At 37.5% G+C, this 19,295-nt stretch overlaps 1 pseudogene; it reads right to left on the bottom strand.

Annotated features, from left to right (window-relative positions):
• Positions 1-1,099: 1,099 nt before the first annotated feature.
• Positions 1,100-19,295, bottom strand: part of LOC122148917 — a 53,904-nt pseudogene continuing 35,708 nt past the window's right edge.

The following is a 19,295-nucleotide window of genomic DNA, read 5'->3' as shown; positions in this document are numbered from 1 at the left end:
TGTCAGAAATTATTTTTTGGGGGGGGGGGGGAGAAAAAAAAAATCAATTCACGTATCATGGATTGCCAAGAAAAATTCTGATCATTAATAACGGTCTACCTTCATTCCATACTGAAAAGCAACCGAAAATATATATGGTGGTGAAACGAAACTTTACCCAATATTTGTGAGTTGTGTTTTTAATTTCTCAACAAGCGATCTTTTACAAGCCCAAATTTTTCAGGATGCCATTTTTTTTTCCAGGTTTTAAGTGAGCGTTAGATGATTGCATAGTTAAACTAAAAAAATCTCTAAAAAACTGGTCCAATCTTAATATAAACTTATATGGTACCCAAGATTATGTATTTATTTTTGGATGAATTAAATAACAAAAAACAGGTCAGGTTATATAATACATACATTTGAGTTATCAGTTGCAAAAAATGTGTATGTATGTATATATTCTGTTTATGTAGGCTATATACGTCAATTCTATATACAGTACCAGTCCAAAGATGTCCCATTCGTGTGGACCGCAAACTTTTGACTATACTTGTACTATAATATAAGCCTACACATAAAGAATTATTTGGCAGATATATATTGGTATCGTGTCCTTTTTTTTACTACCTTAATATCGGTATACTGGCCCCCCCAAAATTCCCCTATTGGTCGTTCATTGGGGCTCTACTACCCATCTGTATATAGTGTGTCCTAGGAGACATAGGAGTGATCTCAAACTTATAGCAGTTGAGCGAATGCGTGTGCTGGTTTGTCAGAGTCACCATTAAGGCGAGCAGTTGCCGCTCTTTTCCCCACTGATGTATGTAGTGTGAAGTGAGAGTTTTTGTTTTTTGTTCAGAGCAGCTGTGCAGCGGTTTTGTTGGTGGTTGTTTAAAGTTGTTCAAATGTTTCAATTAATCAAATAGTGTGCTCGCACAAGAGATTGGTCATGGACCAGCTTCATGAAAATCAACTCAGTGATGTGGAAAACTTGTGACAATAACATTATATAATCTAACCCTTTCCCATCAACCAACAGATGACTGACTGATTGTTCTATACACATTCCTGCTTTATTATATGGGTACGGGATCACGCTGAACTAGTATTCCACCACTTACCTGTGATCTCCATGCAGCAGAGGGTTAATGAGGTCTGCGGTGTGAGTCGGAGTGTCAAAGCGCCAAATTCCCCAACTAATTATTCCCACCTTCTTCATACATGTTATTTCTCCATCAGCACAGCCACCTGGACATGCTTCCTGAGACATAGAAGTACACATAAACGCTAGCAGCACCAGAAGATCATCAATGCTCAGCTCACTCAGGCCTGAACTTAGAGTCAGAACCTGTTCCAGGTTCACTAGGACTTTATGAGGGGAAGAAGTTGTTTTCAGAACCTCTAGCCAGGTCAGAGTCCCCCAAGGCCTGCAGAACAGAGACAAGACATCAATCCCAGCACTATTAAGAGACGGTATTAAAAACTATGTGCATTGCAATCTATCAAACTACAGCTGTGACAGTTATATCCAAGCAGGAATTATAAAAGTTATGCTATAGTTTTTTACCATGGACATGATCAATCATTATGTCAGAGTCCTCCCCACAGTCCTTTTCCACTTCTGCATATGTTAAATTCTTGTAGAAAATCAGTGTCTGAAGGGAGCAATTACTAGTTTTTGACCATGAAGTAAGATCTTAATTCTTTGAACTGAGCTCAATTTGGGAATGACATCTGCCAAAAAATATCTTTTTCTTTTTGATGTTAACAAATAGTTTTTCTCACAAACAAATAGTATAGGTTAAGCTATTGTTAGAATCGATTGTCTCTGAAAAAAAGTGTACAAAACATTTTTTGTTATAATTATCAATGTTGAAAATAGTGGTGCTACTATAATATTTTGTAGAAACTGATACATTGTTTTCCAGATTCTCTTTATCTACAGAAAATAAAAACAGCAATTATTTGAAAATAGAACATTTTTGTAACTTGTAAAATTACTTTTACTTTTGACTAATTTAAATGCATCCTTGTTGAAAAGTATTACAAAATAAATAAATAAGAAATAAAATAAAACAAAACAACAACAAACTTATTGACTTATTTAAAAATTTTTAATGGTAGTGTGTTGATGATATTCATATTAATATAATGTGACACATTAAAAAAAAGCACAATTATTTACTGCATTATTAATATTTTTTGTAAGTATATTAAAAATAATTAACATAAGTACAGTTTATTATGCCATCAACTAACTGCCTAATCTGCATACAGTAGTTGCAGGACATTTCAATGTTGCCACCTACATAGGGAACCTGTGAATGGGAATGCTTCTTGAAGTTCCAATATTTAAGCCCAACCAAGGTGAAGTGCAGATGACCCTGAAAAAGTTTCCACAAATTTGATATCTCCTGTTATGCCATCTATCTACAGGAGGCGATATCAGAAACAAATACAACTCTGCTCTCTGGAAAGCTGCTCGGTTTACGTGAGGACAATGGACCTGTTGAGGATACACATCAATGTGTTTATTTTGTGTGTTCATGTGAGTATGAGAATGATTGTGTGCTTGTGTTAAAATGTGTGTGTATTAGAAAACCCCCTAAAATCGAATAACCTTGAGGCTGGATTCATTGCGATGAAAAAAAATGTCCGATTGAGCTCAGCAAAGCTGTTCTGCCTAACACAAACACGGTTTCTCTCTCTGGAGAGCGCTGAACTGGCCTTGCTTCAGAATCTCATATCTGAAAACTACAAAATCCTCCCACTGAGCCTGAGAGTACAATGACAACCAAACAATACATTCCAAAGCACTGAAACATGGAGTCTCAGCCCAATAGGCCCCTGTGTGTCATCCTTCCTTTCCGAACATAAAGCGGCCCAACCTGAAACCCTTTTATGAGGCAACTATTATCAGTCAGAAGAGAATAAATGGAGTGTGTTGTAGGTATTCCTTGAAGTAAATGAGATTCCACACCATTATCTGCTTTAGGGATTGAGATTTCCTCACAGCACACAGAATCAGGATCTCAGAATCAGATTACAATTTAGATTTCCAAAACAATAAAAAAACTGCCGAGCAATCAAATTGAATGTCAACTTATAATATGCTTTTTTCTCATGACTTTGAGACGTTTTAGACTGTTTGAAGGAAGTCGAGCAAGGATCGTCGAGCCCCAGCGGCTAATTCAGATCGGTGCTCCATGTAACCTCCGAGCCAGACAGCAAGGATATGAAGGACTCACTCATTCGTCCATTGGACATAATCATTCTAAATCAGGGCCTGGAAAATGTAGGGAGGGACTTTGAGTTGGCGGATGACTGGAATCGGATTGAGTCACACCTGTGGATGCTTCAATCCATGAACGAAAAGGATATACATTAAAAAGAAACAGCTCTTTGAGAGGAAGGAACCATTGTAAAGCTATACATTTCCTAGGAAAAGATAACAAACAATGATAAACAAAACAACCCAATTCTGTCAGAAATGAAAGTGGGTCTGAATAAGCCAACTATCAAATTCCTTCAAAATTCTTTTTATTCCTTCTTTTGTATTATGCGGGTTAAAAGATTAGCTCAGGAATTTTGAAGACCTGTGCAAGTAGATGGTAAAGAAGGATCAGAAAATCCTTGAAATCTTGAAACACACATGGGCATCAACAAGATGAGCATTTCAGAAAACAGGACCATTATGTGATAGAGTTTTATGTGTAAGTAAATTGCATTACATAAATCATCACTTCACTGAACTTGACAATGTGCAAAATGACAAAACACTTTGTCCACAGACATTGTGATAAAAAATGGAGATTAACATGAGTGCCACATCCAGTCTTGTTCTGTTTCTGAATCAATGCCCAGATCCGTGTTTGACAATGAGTAAAATCGAGAGAAAACAAGAACAACACTCCCACAAAGGCATGTGACTCACACCAAACTCTACCACAAAACATATTTTTATCCTTTGACATTGTGAAATCGAAACCCTTAGCCCAAATATTTGTGGAACAGTGCTTAGGCGTTCTCTTTCTACTTCATTTAGTGGTGAAAGAAAGATAAGAGACAGAGATGGAGGGAGAGAGAGTGAGAGTAAGGATTATGATGTTGTCAGTGTATCATGATGGTAAGAGATATTCTGCAACTTTGATTGATAATGTACCACAGTAACATCATCTGGCCTCACAAACTATAAAAGGACACTCAAATGCATTCTCTCATTATGATTCTGTGCTAGAAAGGATAAGCTGTGGTAGGGCTGCCATGCACCTATTTATTTATTTTTTTAATGACAGTCCTTCCTCACTTGGTAGCCAAGGCAAGCTAGGACACATCCAGAGGAACAAGAAAAAATAACACCCTTGAGGGTTAAAACACAGGTTTTTTCAGCTTCTGCAGTTCAGACTTCTACTTGCCCTGCTAACATTTTGGCCCTAACACACTGGTACTAACACAAACATTTTTAATTTATATTTTGAATTTGTAGTATGAAAATATAAGATTATATTTTAAAATCTAATCTAACTACGAGTTTTTGACCTGTACTACTTATATGCTTTACGAGTCACTATGCTATCGTTGACTGTATGGCACCATCTTGTGCCACTTAGCCACCGCGTGTTACAATGGAAGACTTCAGCATTAATTTCAACATATATGGTAAAAACAAATCTTTTTAGCCATGTAAAAAACGGGATAATGTACATCCAGCCGGTTGTTATCTCAGAATAAACCCCTTCAGGCTGATACAAGACTTCGCGTCGGGGTCCTGATCACCCTGTCGGGGTTTATTCTCAGATAACAACCGGCTGGATGTACATTATCCCTTACATATATACACTTGTCTGAGTGTAAAGTGTGTGTGGTGTGTTTTAAAAGTTCTTCTTCTGTGTTCAGGGCCATAATGGTTTGTGTTTGCATTCTTTCGAGCACCTGACATCTGCATGAGGGTCATGTTCACCTAATTGGGCTGTTCAGTTAAGTGACCTGCTGAGACACAAACACTAGAACATGAACACACACAGGAGAAAAATGCACAGATTTTAAATTTACAGCTGTTGACGTAGTGATCTGAGACGCTATTTCCCCTAATTTAGTGTCCAGGGGTTTTCCTTGACAAAGTAGAGTAAGAAATAAAGGAAAGTTAAAAAACTAAACTCTCAGTCCTCAGAGAAACATTTTCTCTCTCCACCCAATGCTAACATTAGAATCCTTCAGATTAATCAATTCATGAAGTATGCAGAACAATCTCAAAACCAAATGAGATCATGTCTGTAACAAGAACTTGGTCACAAAAAACATGGGTTTGATAACGTGGATTCCAAAAAAAAAACTCGGATACTCCTACTGCATTGCAGTTATGCATTGAAATCAAGATGATACTATAACCATTAGCCGCAATTACTGAAAAAACAGGGGGTTACAGTAAAGCTTATATGGAAGTCGTACAGTATCACCACACTGTCGCCATAAAGCATGATATTCATTAAGCGGCATTCTGTTTCAGTGAACTGTTAGTGCTTTGATAAACAATGTAAATGTAAAATGAAACAAAAATTATTCATGTGAAATCACAGGTCTGAGCCTAATCATTTTAGCCCAAAAGATTCCCAGATTTCTGAGGGGAAATGACCATTTTAGAATCGAGTGTAACAGCGCCCGTCCACTTTTTCAGTGGCTTTGGTTCCAGGAGTATTATTCCCATTTAGAGGATTCAAAGAAGTCTTTGTTTAAGAGTTATAAGCCATGAATCAAACGAACTAGCAATGAGGTGAATCAAAACATGAAAAATGTTGATCTGAAGCAAAAATAGTATTTGAAAATCAGAAAAAAAGACAAAGGTACAAGACTGTGTGCCTAATGGCTTTAAAGAAATGACAGTTTACTTGTCGTTGAGATCACTCTACAGAATCACAGGTAAGTTCTTCATGAATGATACTGTTAAATACAATTATTTGAAAAATAAGTTGAAATAATGCAGGCTGATGGTTTTAAAAAAGCATATGCCATCCATTAAAAACCTTGTAGCTCACAGTAGATCTGTCTTTTATAAGTTGCTGTTCAAAATCTATTCCCCTATGAAGAAAATGAATGGGAGTTTTACTTCCAGAACCCGACTGTTTCACTCTCTAGAAATTATAAATATGTTCCAAGTAAACACTCAAAATTGCAAAAATTTCCTAAAATGAAAGACAAAAAGGTCTCATAAGCCAATAATTGAATTGACCATGCAGTTTCGCCCTGCCCTTTGTCTCCCATCCAATCACAAGAGGCTGCCAGACCACGCCTGTAATGGCTAGCTGTCTCCGACAGGAAATGAACTCCAGATGGGCCTCTAGAGGGAGCTGACCCTGCTGTGTGTGTGTTTGTGTGTGAGAGAGTGTGTATCCAGTTTGGCACTAACCAAAACCAGGTGCCTCTCTCCACACAATGGAGCCCTTCTATGGCCCTCAGGGCAGCAGGGACTCTGGGGTAAGATAGTGGGAGACGGGACCTTTTATGGGGAGGGGGCACTGTTGTTGTGGGCACACCGCTGGAGGAATGTTGTTGATGTGTGTATGTTTGATCCCTGAAGCCTTTTATAAAGAGGGCTGTAAAAACAGAGCACCCTAAGAATACCCTTCGCTGTCAAGAGGTTACAACCAGGCAAAAATAAGGTCTGCATATAAAAGCATGATGTCAGTAAGTAAGGAAAGATTGGACTCCACTGAAATAGGCCAGGAGCTAAAGCTCATTCAAATTACAATTAAAATTACACTAAAATTAAGTACTGTTAAGTAGTTGGTTTTTCTTAAAATTCTCCTCCACCCAAAAGCAGTTCTGCCATTATTTACTGTACTCATTCTCAGGTCGTTTCAAAATTGTGTTACTTAATTTCTTCAGTTGAAGATAATTGAGAAATTTAAAGAATGTTCTGGTATTTATTTTCATGCAATCAGAATGAATGGATGAAATGAAGGAAAAGCACAGTGAAAGTTTCAGAAAAGGGTATATACTACAATGAAACAAGAAGACAATGAAATTTAAGCCATTATTCATGGATTGACTCAAGCTATTCACTCAAGAACCACTATCACTGGATCACTGAGTTGACAGAGATACTGTTTGACATTAGAAGACTTGGAATATACAGTAGTCTACAAACCATACACATTATTTTTATGATATCTTGATGTTTTTGGTCCTTTTTGAATGACAACTCCAGTCCAGTCCATATTTTTAGATGAACTATCCATTTAACACACACACACAAAAACTAGAATTAAATATTGCAATCCATCAGTTTACAAAAAGACAGAGACCAGAGGAAAGTTTTGAAAAATGGAAAAAATGGCATCAGTCATCCATTTAGTCTACAGAGAACATTTAGAGACAAGGCCGAAGGAAAAGTGTAAACAATCAGATGGCAGTAAAAATTCATGAACACACACACTTGATGTAGGCTAACATATAATTCATCAAGACAGAAATAAACTAAATAAGAATGTCACAGGTCACTGCTTTCCACCGTAGCAGGTCATTAGAATTAAAAGTACAAAACTCAGAAAGACAAGCCACTAAATAAAGCTATTAAAAATTTCCAAAACAATTCAGTGCAAGGAAGACAAAACAAAGATGTACTGTCAAGAATGGCTACTCAACCTCAACATTACAGAATCTTGATGGTATGTGGACCATTGTTTGATCGGGTCACAACACCATCCAGGTCTCCAATGTTAATGTCAGGGCTCTTGAAAGAAACTAGGACTCTCCTAGGACAACACAGTCAATGAACTACTTACAAAATGGATACTTTCAGACTAATTCCACAGTTTCTCAGAGTAAAGGCTTCCCTATCTTTATTAACAGGATTATACACAAAGGTGGTTGCAGATCCTAGATTTGATGTGGTTTATGACCACAGGGCCTGGTCTTATTCTGTAAAGGCAGAGATTATGTGTGCTAGGTGAACATACAGAATGGCTGCAGGAAATGCAGTGAGGTGCAGAGCGTCTTGAAGTACAGCGCTCATTTCATCAGTCAGGCTGTAAATGGCCTCCTTACACCTGATCAAAGCAGTTTCATTTCAGCTCATTTAGTACAAACTTCTGGAGTTTATGGAGATGAAACCCAGTCCACATATAACAGACCAGCCGAAGAAGGATGTTTTGGATTCCCTTCTTCATTACATAAGTAAACATTATTAAATTTGATTGTTGTGTCAAGGACGTATTTTTGAAGGAGTCATGGCTCACAGCTCTCATATCTCGGTTTCTCCACCAAGTAGCAAACTATGCCCGAACACACTTCTTCCCGTTGATAGACACGATCGCTGGTGTTTAGGGATTCAGCATCTAAAAGAAGAGTTGACTGATCCATGTTTGCATTGTAGCATGCTGCCACTCTCAGAAAGATAGCTTTGTCTTGCAGAACTAGATCTTAACTCGTGGGCTAGCTTCGCACAACTGTATTTAATGCCACGGTGCGCTCAAAAATGTTGCACATCAGTGGCTGCTGGCGCTCCGCCGACCAATAAGAAATCTTTACCACAGACAGAAAATTATGAGCACTCACTATCGAACACTGTTGCTACTATCTCTTCAGAGATGGCAGAGATGAAACATCCTCTTCAGTCTTTACAATCCCCGGCATCAGCCGCGCCTACTGAGAACACTTCTGTGAACGAGAGTGTTTTCCACCCCCAAACACTATCGATTTTAACTCTCTCTCCATGAGTGCATCTACTTCACATATCCTTGATGAAGAATCGGTGGAACCTGCCATGCAGCCTGGCCCCCCACAGGATGCTCTCTCCACATTCTTTTGATTCTGCAGATGGCAGTGGCTTGTTTGGGTCTTAATAAATCTGTTCAGCCTGCTCAAACTAAAGTTTTCTTCAGGCAAAATTTTGATGGTACGTTTACTATGCCACCATGCAAGGACTTTATGACTGAATTCTCCAGTGTATTAACAGGCGCCAATGTGTGGAGAAAATGAAAGTTTGAAAGATGAGTTTTTTTAACTTTGCATGCATGTAATCCTATTGTAGGAGACTCCCAAAACAATATTAGGAACCGTAAAAATGGCATAATGGGGTACTTTAAAGCCTGTTCATTCTACTCCTTTTCCTGTTTGGGACTTGCTGCTTATTCTAGAGTTTCTTTGTACACCACAATTTGAAAGCACTGAATGTTGTGGATATTAAGTGGTTGTCCTTGAAAGTGTCTTTTCTGCCATTGCTTCTGCCAAACACATTTGTGAGCTTCATGCCCTGTCAGTGAGTGAATCGTTCTATGCTGGTTACCAGAGGATACCGGGGTCATTCTTCAGCTTAATCCAGCCTTCCTCCCAAAGGTCTTTTCAACACAATTTGTGAATCAGTCTATTCATCTGGCTGCTTTTCAACCTCCTTTTTCTCCCTCCAATGCAGTCGGGGAGAGGTCTGTCTTGTACGAGCATTGAGGTGCTATGTTAAGTCTGCTTCTTTCTGCTTCTTTCAGACAGACAGATCAGTTATTTGTTATGGTGAGGTACACAAGGGTGCTCCTTTGTCTAAGCAAAGACTATCATGTTGGATTGTCGAGATCATAATAATTCTAACCAACCTTTACCAGTGGGTGTTACCTGTCACTCTACTAGTGCTATCTCTTCATCTTGGGCCGCATTACGGGGAGTTTCCTTGGCGGAGGTCTGTGCAGCTGCTACCTGGTCCTCTCAAAATACCTTTGCACGATTCTCCAAGGTCAACGTTGCTGCTTCCCATGATATGAGTTCTGCAGTCCTGCTGGAGTATCCTTGATGTTTGCAGGTGGGTGGCATTCCTCATGACTGCATTGGTATGTGTCATCCACTAGAGCATAGCACCATCTCTGGCAGTCATCCGGAATTCAAAGAACCACAGTTACACATGTAACTAGCGTTTTCACAAGAATCTTAAGCAACACAATTGATTTCAACATTTATTATAATAAGAAATGTTTCTTAAGCAGCAAATTAGCATGTTAGAATGATTTTTGAAGGATCATGTGACAATGAAGACTGGAGTAATGATGCTGACAATTAATCTTTGCCATCACAGGAATAAACAACATAATTTTATAATACATTGAAATAGAAAATATTTCACAAAAAAAAAGAATGTTTCATAATGTTACTGTTTTACAGTATTTTTACTTAAAGGTGCTGTATGTAAGATTGACACAGAGTGGTTGAACTAGGTATTGCAGTCCAAATTCAAAATATTGGAGAGGGTTTTTTTCACCCGCCCCCTCCTCCTCAGACTTGACACACGCAGGTTACCAGATTGAACACACAAACAGGAACAAGCACACTTGATGATGAATGAAATGAAATACACTTTTTTTTCTCTGCCAACTGACAACCCGGTGTCACGATCTAAAATTGGTCAAACTCTCATTCAGCCCTAGAGCACAGAACGGGCCTCAAAATTAGGCCCTAGCCTGGTCCTGGCTCGAGACGCTCAGGCCCTAGCCCGGCATGTGTTTGACAGCTTATCAGAATTATCGAGGCCGCCTTTTTACCCCACTTCTCCCAAAACAGCTTAAACTACTGTTTCAGCTATTAAAAATAGTTCAGTTTTGTATTTAATGGCAAAGTGATTATATTTTGTTTCATTTTTTTTAAAGTTCATTTCGAAAAACGTTTTTTTTTTTTTTTTTTGTTGATTAAATATAAGTTTTTGTTTTTTAAAGTAATGACCAAGTGGTCAGCGGCAGACAGTGAGCTGCTCATATATGTTTGATCAATTTAGCCTTCTCAAATCATCACAACTTGCCTAAAATAAAATCTATAGATACTAAAACAGTTCAAGCATATAACAATGTTTAAACGTTAAACCTAGATAAATGTGCGCTATATCCAATAGTTTGTGCGGAGAGTGGAAGCTAAAGCGTGCTTTGCAGGATATGGAGGGACCAGCACGATCACTTGCATGTTTTCCGTGGATACACCGTCATTTTTGCTCATAAGGTAAGAGTAATTCATCATTCTTAACTGTTAAGGGTCTACAACAAAACGTTTTTAAAATAAGGAAAACAAACATGATGTGCTTTCTGCCTTCTGGTCTTGAACTGGAGCACTTCACAAAAATGAACCGAAACTCAGCGAATACATGCGTCACAGACATGATAAACATATCTATAGAAAGCTTTAAAATTAGTACTTAACGAAATAAAACATATCGAAAACAAAAACTCTTTCATTACAATCATAAAACATATAGATGCATTTCTTAAAGGCGCGAGGAGATGGCGAGCATTGCACATGACCAATTGGCTCGTTGTTTGTCGTGGTAATCAAATCAAAACTCTTCCAAAACGCAGCTTTTTCCAAAGCATTGGGAACTTTTAATACCTCCCCACGCTCCAACTTCTCCCTGATGCTCTGCATGGTCAACTGTCACCTGTATGCTAATGCATGCATATATGCGTTGCGTATTGCATAGGCGATGCATAATATTTATAATATAATCATTATAACAGTATTTCATACAGTAGCCTTTGTGTTCTCTGCCCACAAACTATTGGCTCTGTGCGTATATGGGCACAATAAAAGGAGAGAAGCTATATGAGGGGGACCCGACGGGCTTGCAGACCTCTAGTGGGCGGATTTCACAAACCAAAATAAAGACCGGCATTCCGGCCCAGAACGCACATTTTCAAAAGGGAATAACTGACTGTAGCATTGTTTTTCAGATAAACAATTATGTTAACTTAGCATGTTTCTTAAATATCTGCAAACATATTATGGTATTTTTATGCTTTATTAGAGTCAAAATCTTACATACAGCACCTTTAAATACATGCAGCCTTTGGAGCATAAGAGCATGTGTTGTGTTTGGTTGTCATGGAGGATCCTGGGACACAATTCAGTCTGTCTACAGAGAAAGACTAAAACAGATGGATGAGTGGATGGGATGAACATTAAATGAAAAGGACAGGAAGAGGCAAGTTTTAATGTAAACAAGAAAGATAATGAAATGTATGCAGAAAAAAACTAAAGAAATGTAGGCAAATGAATGGAGTGAGGCGAAGGCGGTTTACATAGACCAAGAGATAAGTGCAGAGTTAATGAGATACTCTTAAAGATAATGCTAGATAATACAGCTGATGGATGTTCTCTTAAAGGTAAAGGCAGATGGTCTGGCCTGCATCAGGGAAGTTTATGTAAGAACATCCTCGTGAATCTTGAGTGTATGTGCTTTGTTAGTGCAGCATAGGCCATGTTACCTTGATGTACTAATTCTATTCAGGGTATTCATTCTTAGAATTAGTTGAGTACAATGAAATTTCATTAGACAAAGAAAAGTTTCTCAAAAGTCTGGCAATTTGTGAGGCAATTCAGACACTTCAGTCACTTATGAAGTTACCTTTAATTTAACATGGAAGATATCTGCCTATGTAGACAGCAGACAATGAAGCAGCTTGCTAGGGTTTGGATCAGAGTCATAGTCCTTTACCTCAAAAAACAAGCAATGTGACAAGTCTTGTTTGCTTGACAGGTCCAGTGGTTTTAAACAAAGCCAGACTGATCTGATAAAGACAGACCATAGCAGTTGTGGTTTCAACGTGTTTTCTGCCGTTGAATGAGAACAATGCAGTATGTAAAATAATCAGTGCAACATAATGTTGTTTTTGCTGCAGTATGCAAACACACTTTTGCTTTCCTGCTCTCTTACACAGTGAACAAATAAATAAAGTCAGAACGTACCAGTATATATCCCCATTCTCTTCCCCATAATTGTATGGTTATGCTAACGGTATCATTTAGTTCAGAAAGTGTTTACAGACACGCACACAATCACATAGAGTTGACAGGCCACATTCTCAACAGTGTCACCACTGACCACAAGATGGCCACTGTGACACGACTCTGAAGCCAAATCCAAACACACATGCAAAAACAAAAAAACAACACACCTACTCGTATCACAGGATTAACTGCTATAATGCTAAAAATTCAGTGAATTTAGTGAATAAGATATTTTTTCCTGATGCCTGTTTCTGCCCCAGTGTAAAAACAAAAGGCAATTGTGACTTAATTTTTCACTTTATATTTTACGATTGCAACCTTGGTTTTGTAATTGCAGCTTTATATCTCAAAATTGTGACTTCATTTTTCACAATTGCAAGGTTATTCTGTATAATTGCAACTTTACACACGTCATATATTAACTGTAATTTGAGTGTGTTGTATCTGCATGAAAGTGTAACATATTTTGTTATTCATTTTGGCTGAATTTGCTATATAAGAAAGCAGACTATAAAGAAGTCTGACACACACAAAACACACTATGGCTGCAACTCAACTAATGTTCTGTCTCTCTATTACAGTCACACACAAGATAGACTTTGACCTAATAATTAATGTCAGACTGAAACACCAAAACACACCTAACAAAACATTACTCTTGAAAGCACACACAAGTATGCGATGTGAGGGGTTAAACTTAACCATCTGATTCTAGATTGTGTCTCTAACACACAGTCAGAGGGTTGAGTTCAGTGTCTGTGTGTGTGTGTATGCATAATGAGAGGAAACCAGGTTTCAAAATAAGAGTTCTGTATGTGATGTGCCAATGAATCATACTCCTCCTTAAAAAAAAAAAAAAAAAAATTAAATTATATATTTTATATATGTTAAAATATATATATTATATATGTTAATTAAAATAACATGTTGAAGATTTTTTGCACAAGTATGTGAACAGACTGAAATTAACTGGCTTTGGAAGTGCAGATACTTATGGTCTGTAGGTGGCAGCGACATACCATGTAGTTAGAGTTCATTCAGGAGTGTGTGTGTGTGTGTGTGTGTGTGTGTTATTGTGCATGTACTCTGTGTTTTGCATGTTTTCTTGGTTAATAAAATGCTCCCTACGGAGGATCAAGCTCTGAAATAAGTCTCTTTTTCAGCATCTGTTTACCGCGTCCTGGCGGACCTAGACAAACTAAAAGGTCCAAACATTTACAATCATTCGAATCAGGTATAAACAGGAAATGTCAGATTACTCCATAAACTCACACACACTCACATCAGTGTGCTTTTATGGAGGGAGTCTCTTACTGAAATGAGTCAAACACAGTGTATGCTTTGAAACATAATTTTGACTTCCTGCTAATTTGGGTCTTTATGGCAAGAAGGCATACACGCACGCACCTTTATGATTAAGACATTACTCAGCGGAGAGCATTATGATCAAAAAGATAGCTAATGGGGGTACTGAACATCTTCCTGGGATGTAGGCAAATTTGGTCTTTTATTCCCGGAAACTACAGCTGGATGATGAGTCACTGCAGAATTGGGCTATTTTATGATCACTGCATATTTAATTCTGTTAACACTGTACGGTTCAAACTGACCAGGGAGGAACATGAGTCTAAAAGGAGGACAAACGAAGGAATGCACACACTCTCTGTCACACATACGCATAAACAAAACAACAAACTGCCGAAATGCTGTATATCATATGGCTCAGTTATCTAAACAAGTGCAGACATCTTCTGCTATCATTTAGAAGGAGAGAGAGAGAGCAGTTGAAAACAGAAGCCAAAATCAGCATGTCGTGGTTATCAGTCTGTCTGTTTTCATTCTTTCAGCTTTCTCTTCATCTCCCACACATTCACAGAAAAAGATCCGGCATCAGAACAATCTGAACTCTCACAGTGACAAGACAAGGCCAAATTTGGTTAGAGAGGAGATCAATACTTGAGATTACATGCAACTCTGCAATATTCTTTGGGCATCTATAAGAACAACAACTAAAACTATAAAAAGAATAAAAAAACATGTTACTTGAAATAAAATAAATGGTAACAGATCTAAAATTGAAAAATATAACCAAAATTAAACAACAATAACAATGGACTGGATTTAAAGTTTAAATATTTATAAAAGCTATAAAACTATAACCTCAATGATACAACAATAACAATGGACTGGATACAGAAAAGAGTGCAGATTCTGATTTGGATTCCAGAACTGTACGACAATGAAATTATATTCCTAATCAGTATCTCTTGCTTGTTTTTCAGTAATTTTTAAATGTAAAACATGCCATTTTCTGTGCCACTTTAGAAACTCCTAAAATAATGATTCTAACAGCTTTCTCCTACATTACACCAGTCTGCCATTGGTCAGTCAAACAGATACTCACACTAATGTTGTGCTGCTAGAGTCAACCTACCAGAGATGTACTAGTTGTATCTGACTTATTATAGGCGCAATGGAGGACGAAGAATACACACAGTGGAGCAATGCGGAGGTTTCATGTCTTTTAAGTCAAAATATTGTGGAAAGCAAAACACTGTATAACTTTATTTGCATCTGCATCCATTGTATTTCGTGCTGTTTTACTTCCTTTTCTGGGTCAGAATGTCTACGTTTGGTAGTTTCAGCAGTTTATAGTGTAAATGCAAAAATCAGATACGGGTCACTTTTAAAAGATGATGTAAGCGGGTCGTCAAAAAAATCGGATATAGTCAGAAAATCGGATTTGGGCATCAAGATCTGCAGTGTAAATGCAGCCTAAGATTCACTTAAAGTGAGAACTATACATCTTTTCCAAGTTGAGAACTATTTACATTCACAAAGAATTGTTTATTACACTGTGCCAGTATCATGGACCATAACAATGTCAGCATCACTTGGCCCTTTGAGTGTAGTTTGGGCTCTTCCTCAATGCATCCTATAAATGCTCTCATTTGTCTTGCACACATCCAGTCAGTTTTCTTCATTAGTAACATGGGAGGTGTTGAATTTGATCTTTAGCTCCTTGCATTCTTTCTTATCATGTAGACAACAGGTTAAGTAAAATTATGAATATGCAACTTAGTACATATATTTAGCAAAATGCTCCCGTTTATAGTTATTTTTTCTAGCTGACTAATGAGCTTATGAATGTTTAATGGTTATTTTCTGAGGTATGTATTGCTACGTGACATTGTTTACAGACACTGCTTTTCTGCACTTGTACTTCGCAAGTGTGCCGTCAACTCTGGTCTTTGGTTGAGATGAGGACTGTCTGAAAGTCTTTTTTCCATGAAAACTTTGATGTGCATGGTCTCAGTTTATTATGTCAACATAATAGATGTGATCGCAAAACAAGCAGGAAAAAAGGCATTACATGCAAATTTTTAATATATGTTTTGTGACGTACATTAAAAGTCACCAGTGGAGATCTCAGCAAAAATATCACTCACAAATTAATATTTTTGGTGCAAATGTGACCGTTTTAGGTGCAGTCTGGAGTCCTGCGTTACATAAAACTATGACTATTTTGCTAAATGAATAGCAAATAGCAAAGGAAGAATCTGGATTCAGTTCTCTTGCCTCTGTCTATTACAATCTTACACCAATATGCTTAATATATCAAAAACAATGTCTCAATCCAAGTTTTCATGTAAACTTTTATCAGGTAAAGATCATGTAGTGGTTGACTAATATTGGATTTTTCAGTGAATGATTCTTAAACTTTTCTATTCAGACTAACCTGAAAATTTGCTTACACTCTTGGATGTCAGTGATGGGATGAAACCCTGTGTTGGTGCTTATTAGCGTGAGTGAGATGTGTTTTCAGGGCTGATGAAGGGCTGTACAGTATGTGTTCTGCTCTCTTTCCATCTGCTCAGTGTGCAGAGTCAGCAGAGCCGTTTGATTGACACATGGAGCTGCTGTGGTGAGCACGCCGTAGGAATCCAGCATTCCATGAAAGAGGACTCAGAGGAACCAAGCTGTTCCGCTAAGATGTACTGTAAATAATACAATAATGCTTCGATTAACTTGATCATTCATCATTCTATTATATCAGCGGCGTCCAGCAGGCACAGACTTCGCCCACTTTAAACATGATGCCAGGTAAGCTAAGGGAGGGGCCAGAGGCTGTTGTCATGGAGATTGAGAGAGTGATGTTTTGATGGGCTGAGAGAGTACTGTTCAGGACAGCAGGACAATGCAGCACTTGAGCTGTATGCAAACCAACATTCCCATGAGAACAGATAAGTGAAAAACAACACCAGTTAAATAGCAAGAGTAAAACACAGCAGCAAAATACTGGATGTTGTTTTCATTTCTCATTAAACCACTTTTATTTGTCTCTCCTTCTCTTTATTTCTTTAGCTCTGACCCTCATCTTCATTAAAATTCCTGTTCCTTATCTAAACAACTAACATCAGTTCATTCAGACTTCACTGGAGCTCTGGCCAACATATTCCTGTAACCTCATCTCCTGTCTGTCCTTCTGAATAACTTGGAATTTCAGTTATTTCGAAATGCTCCATATGATCCTGAAATGACTGTAATGATTTAAGATTATTAAATGTGCTCTAAAAAATAACGTAAAAATTAAGTCCCACAACACACATTACAATATCTTGTCTGTCCCACACCCTGATTAATTGATATAACAGAAAAGAGACAGATAAAGTTATCTGAAGCAAACCACAGAGTACAATACAGAGTACAGAAAACAAAACAATATGTTAACCTGGATGCTGTACTGCATTAACTTAGTAAACTTTGTGTGTGTGAGTGTGTGTCCATTCCAGACTACACACACACACACACACACACACACACACACACACACACACACACACACACACACACACACACACACACACACACAAGTAACCATTACTAACAGTCATTATCACAGCAGAGCAAATTACAAAAACAAACTCACAGATTGGATAAAAGAGTGAGTAAGTCTTTGTCTTTCTCTAAAACACACACACACACACACACACACACACACACACACACACACACACACACACACACACACACACACACACACACACACACACACACACACACACACACACACACGACACTTACGAGAAGAGTCAAGATCATCATAAGAATTTATAAGGATGAGAACAATTAACATTAAGAGCAGAGGAATGAGACTATCCAATTGAGCACTGAAAGATTTGGACAACACTGCTTATGAACATAAAAAAAAAAGAAATGAAAAAAAAACTGAAAAAAAAAGACAGACAAATAAGTGAACAAATTAACACAAATAAAAACAACTGACAAAAAAAACATGCAAGCAAAAGTATGTGTTGTAAAAAAAAGTACTGACAAAAGAACAAAGAAATTAAAAGGCTAAAAGAACAAAAAAAGAAAAAAATAGAAATGAACAGATTACTAAATGAAAAAATTCAGGCACAAAGAAAAAAGATAAAGAACTGATAAACAGACAAAAATGAAAATACAGACAAATGAAAAGAGTAAGTACTCAATAATGAACAGATGAATATATGAACAAACACAGAAAGAAATTTAAAAAACAAACAAGCATAGAAACAAAGAGCCAAAAATAACTCATTGAAAATAATTTATTAAAAAATAAAACAATTAACTAAACAAAGAAATGTACGTAAAAATTAACAAAAAATTTGTGAACAAATAAACAACAACATCAAAAAAGAATGAACATACAAACAAATGAGTGAGCAAAATACTAAAAGTAAAAAAAATAATAAAATAATAAAAAAATAATAATTTATGAATGAATGAAAAAATGAATGAACAAACATTATAACACACAACTATAACACATAAAGAAATAAAAAAACAACAACCAAAGAACTAAAGAAAAAGCAAAATGTAACTAAAGAGAAAGAAAGAAAGAAAGAAAGAAAGAAAGAAAGAAAGAAAGAAAGAAAGAAAGAAAGAAAGAAAGAAAGAAAGAAAGAAAGAAAGAAAAGATGTGGGCTGCATGTGAAAAGTGTGTGTTGGACCCATTGCCCCCTCTCCAAACAGCTTCATAATTAGCGGTTGCGTGTTGGCCTCATTTGGGTTACTTTCATTCCTTTTATTTTCCCCTCTTTTCCATGGAAAACAACAACACACATGGCACTACTCATCTGTTCTCCCCTAAACGAGAGAGAATGAGGGAAATAAGAACTTGAGTCCCCTTAGCCTCATGTGTAGGACAATACACATCTGAAGTTACGTTCTTCCCTCTGAATTTATTTTTCCCTCAGTCGCATCTTTCCGCATCCGGTTGTCACAAGTCTCTCAGGCGGAAAAGGCGCTTGGCTACGTCAGATATCAAAACCACACATAGAGTCAAATTTGTGTTTAGCCGTGGAGCTACGCCACACATATGAAAAGCAAATTGATGTCAGACACGCTGAGCATGTGGCGCTTTAGACTCGTGCTCAGTGCTGACACATAGGCTTGCCTCAAATCCATGTTTACGACTGAAAACATCTCGAATGGCACACAGTCTCTCTGAGCTGAGTCTAACTCTGAGAGACAAACACCACACGCTCAAACCACACAGGAAGAGCAAGAGTGTCTCT

This window comes from Cyprinus carpio, chromosome A20, assembly GCF_018340385.1.
Source record: "Cyprinus carpio isolate SPL01 chromosome A20, ASM1834038v1, whole genome shotgun sequence".
Classification (NCBI taxonomy): domain Eukaryota; kingdom Metazoa; phylum Chordata; class Actinopteri; order Cypriniformes; family Cyprinidae; genus Cyprinus; species Cyprinus carpio.
Note: the sequence above shows the minus strand (reverse complement) of the source record. Positions and strands in the feature narration are given on the sequence as shown.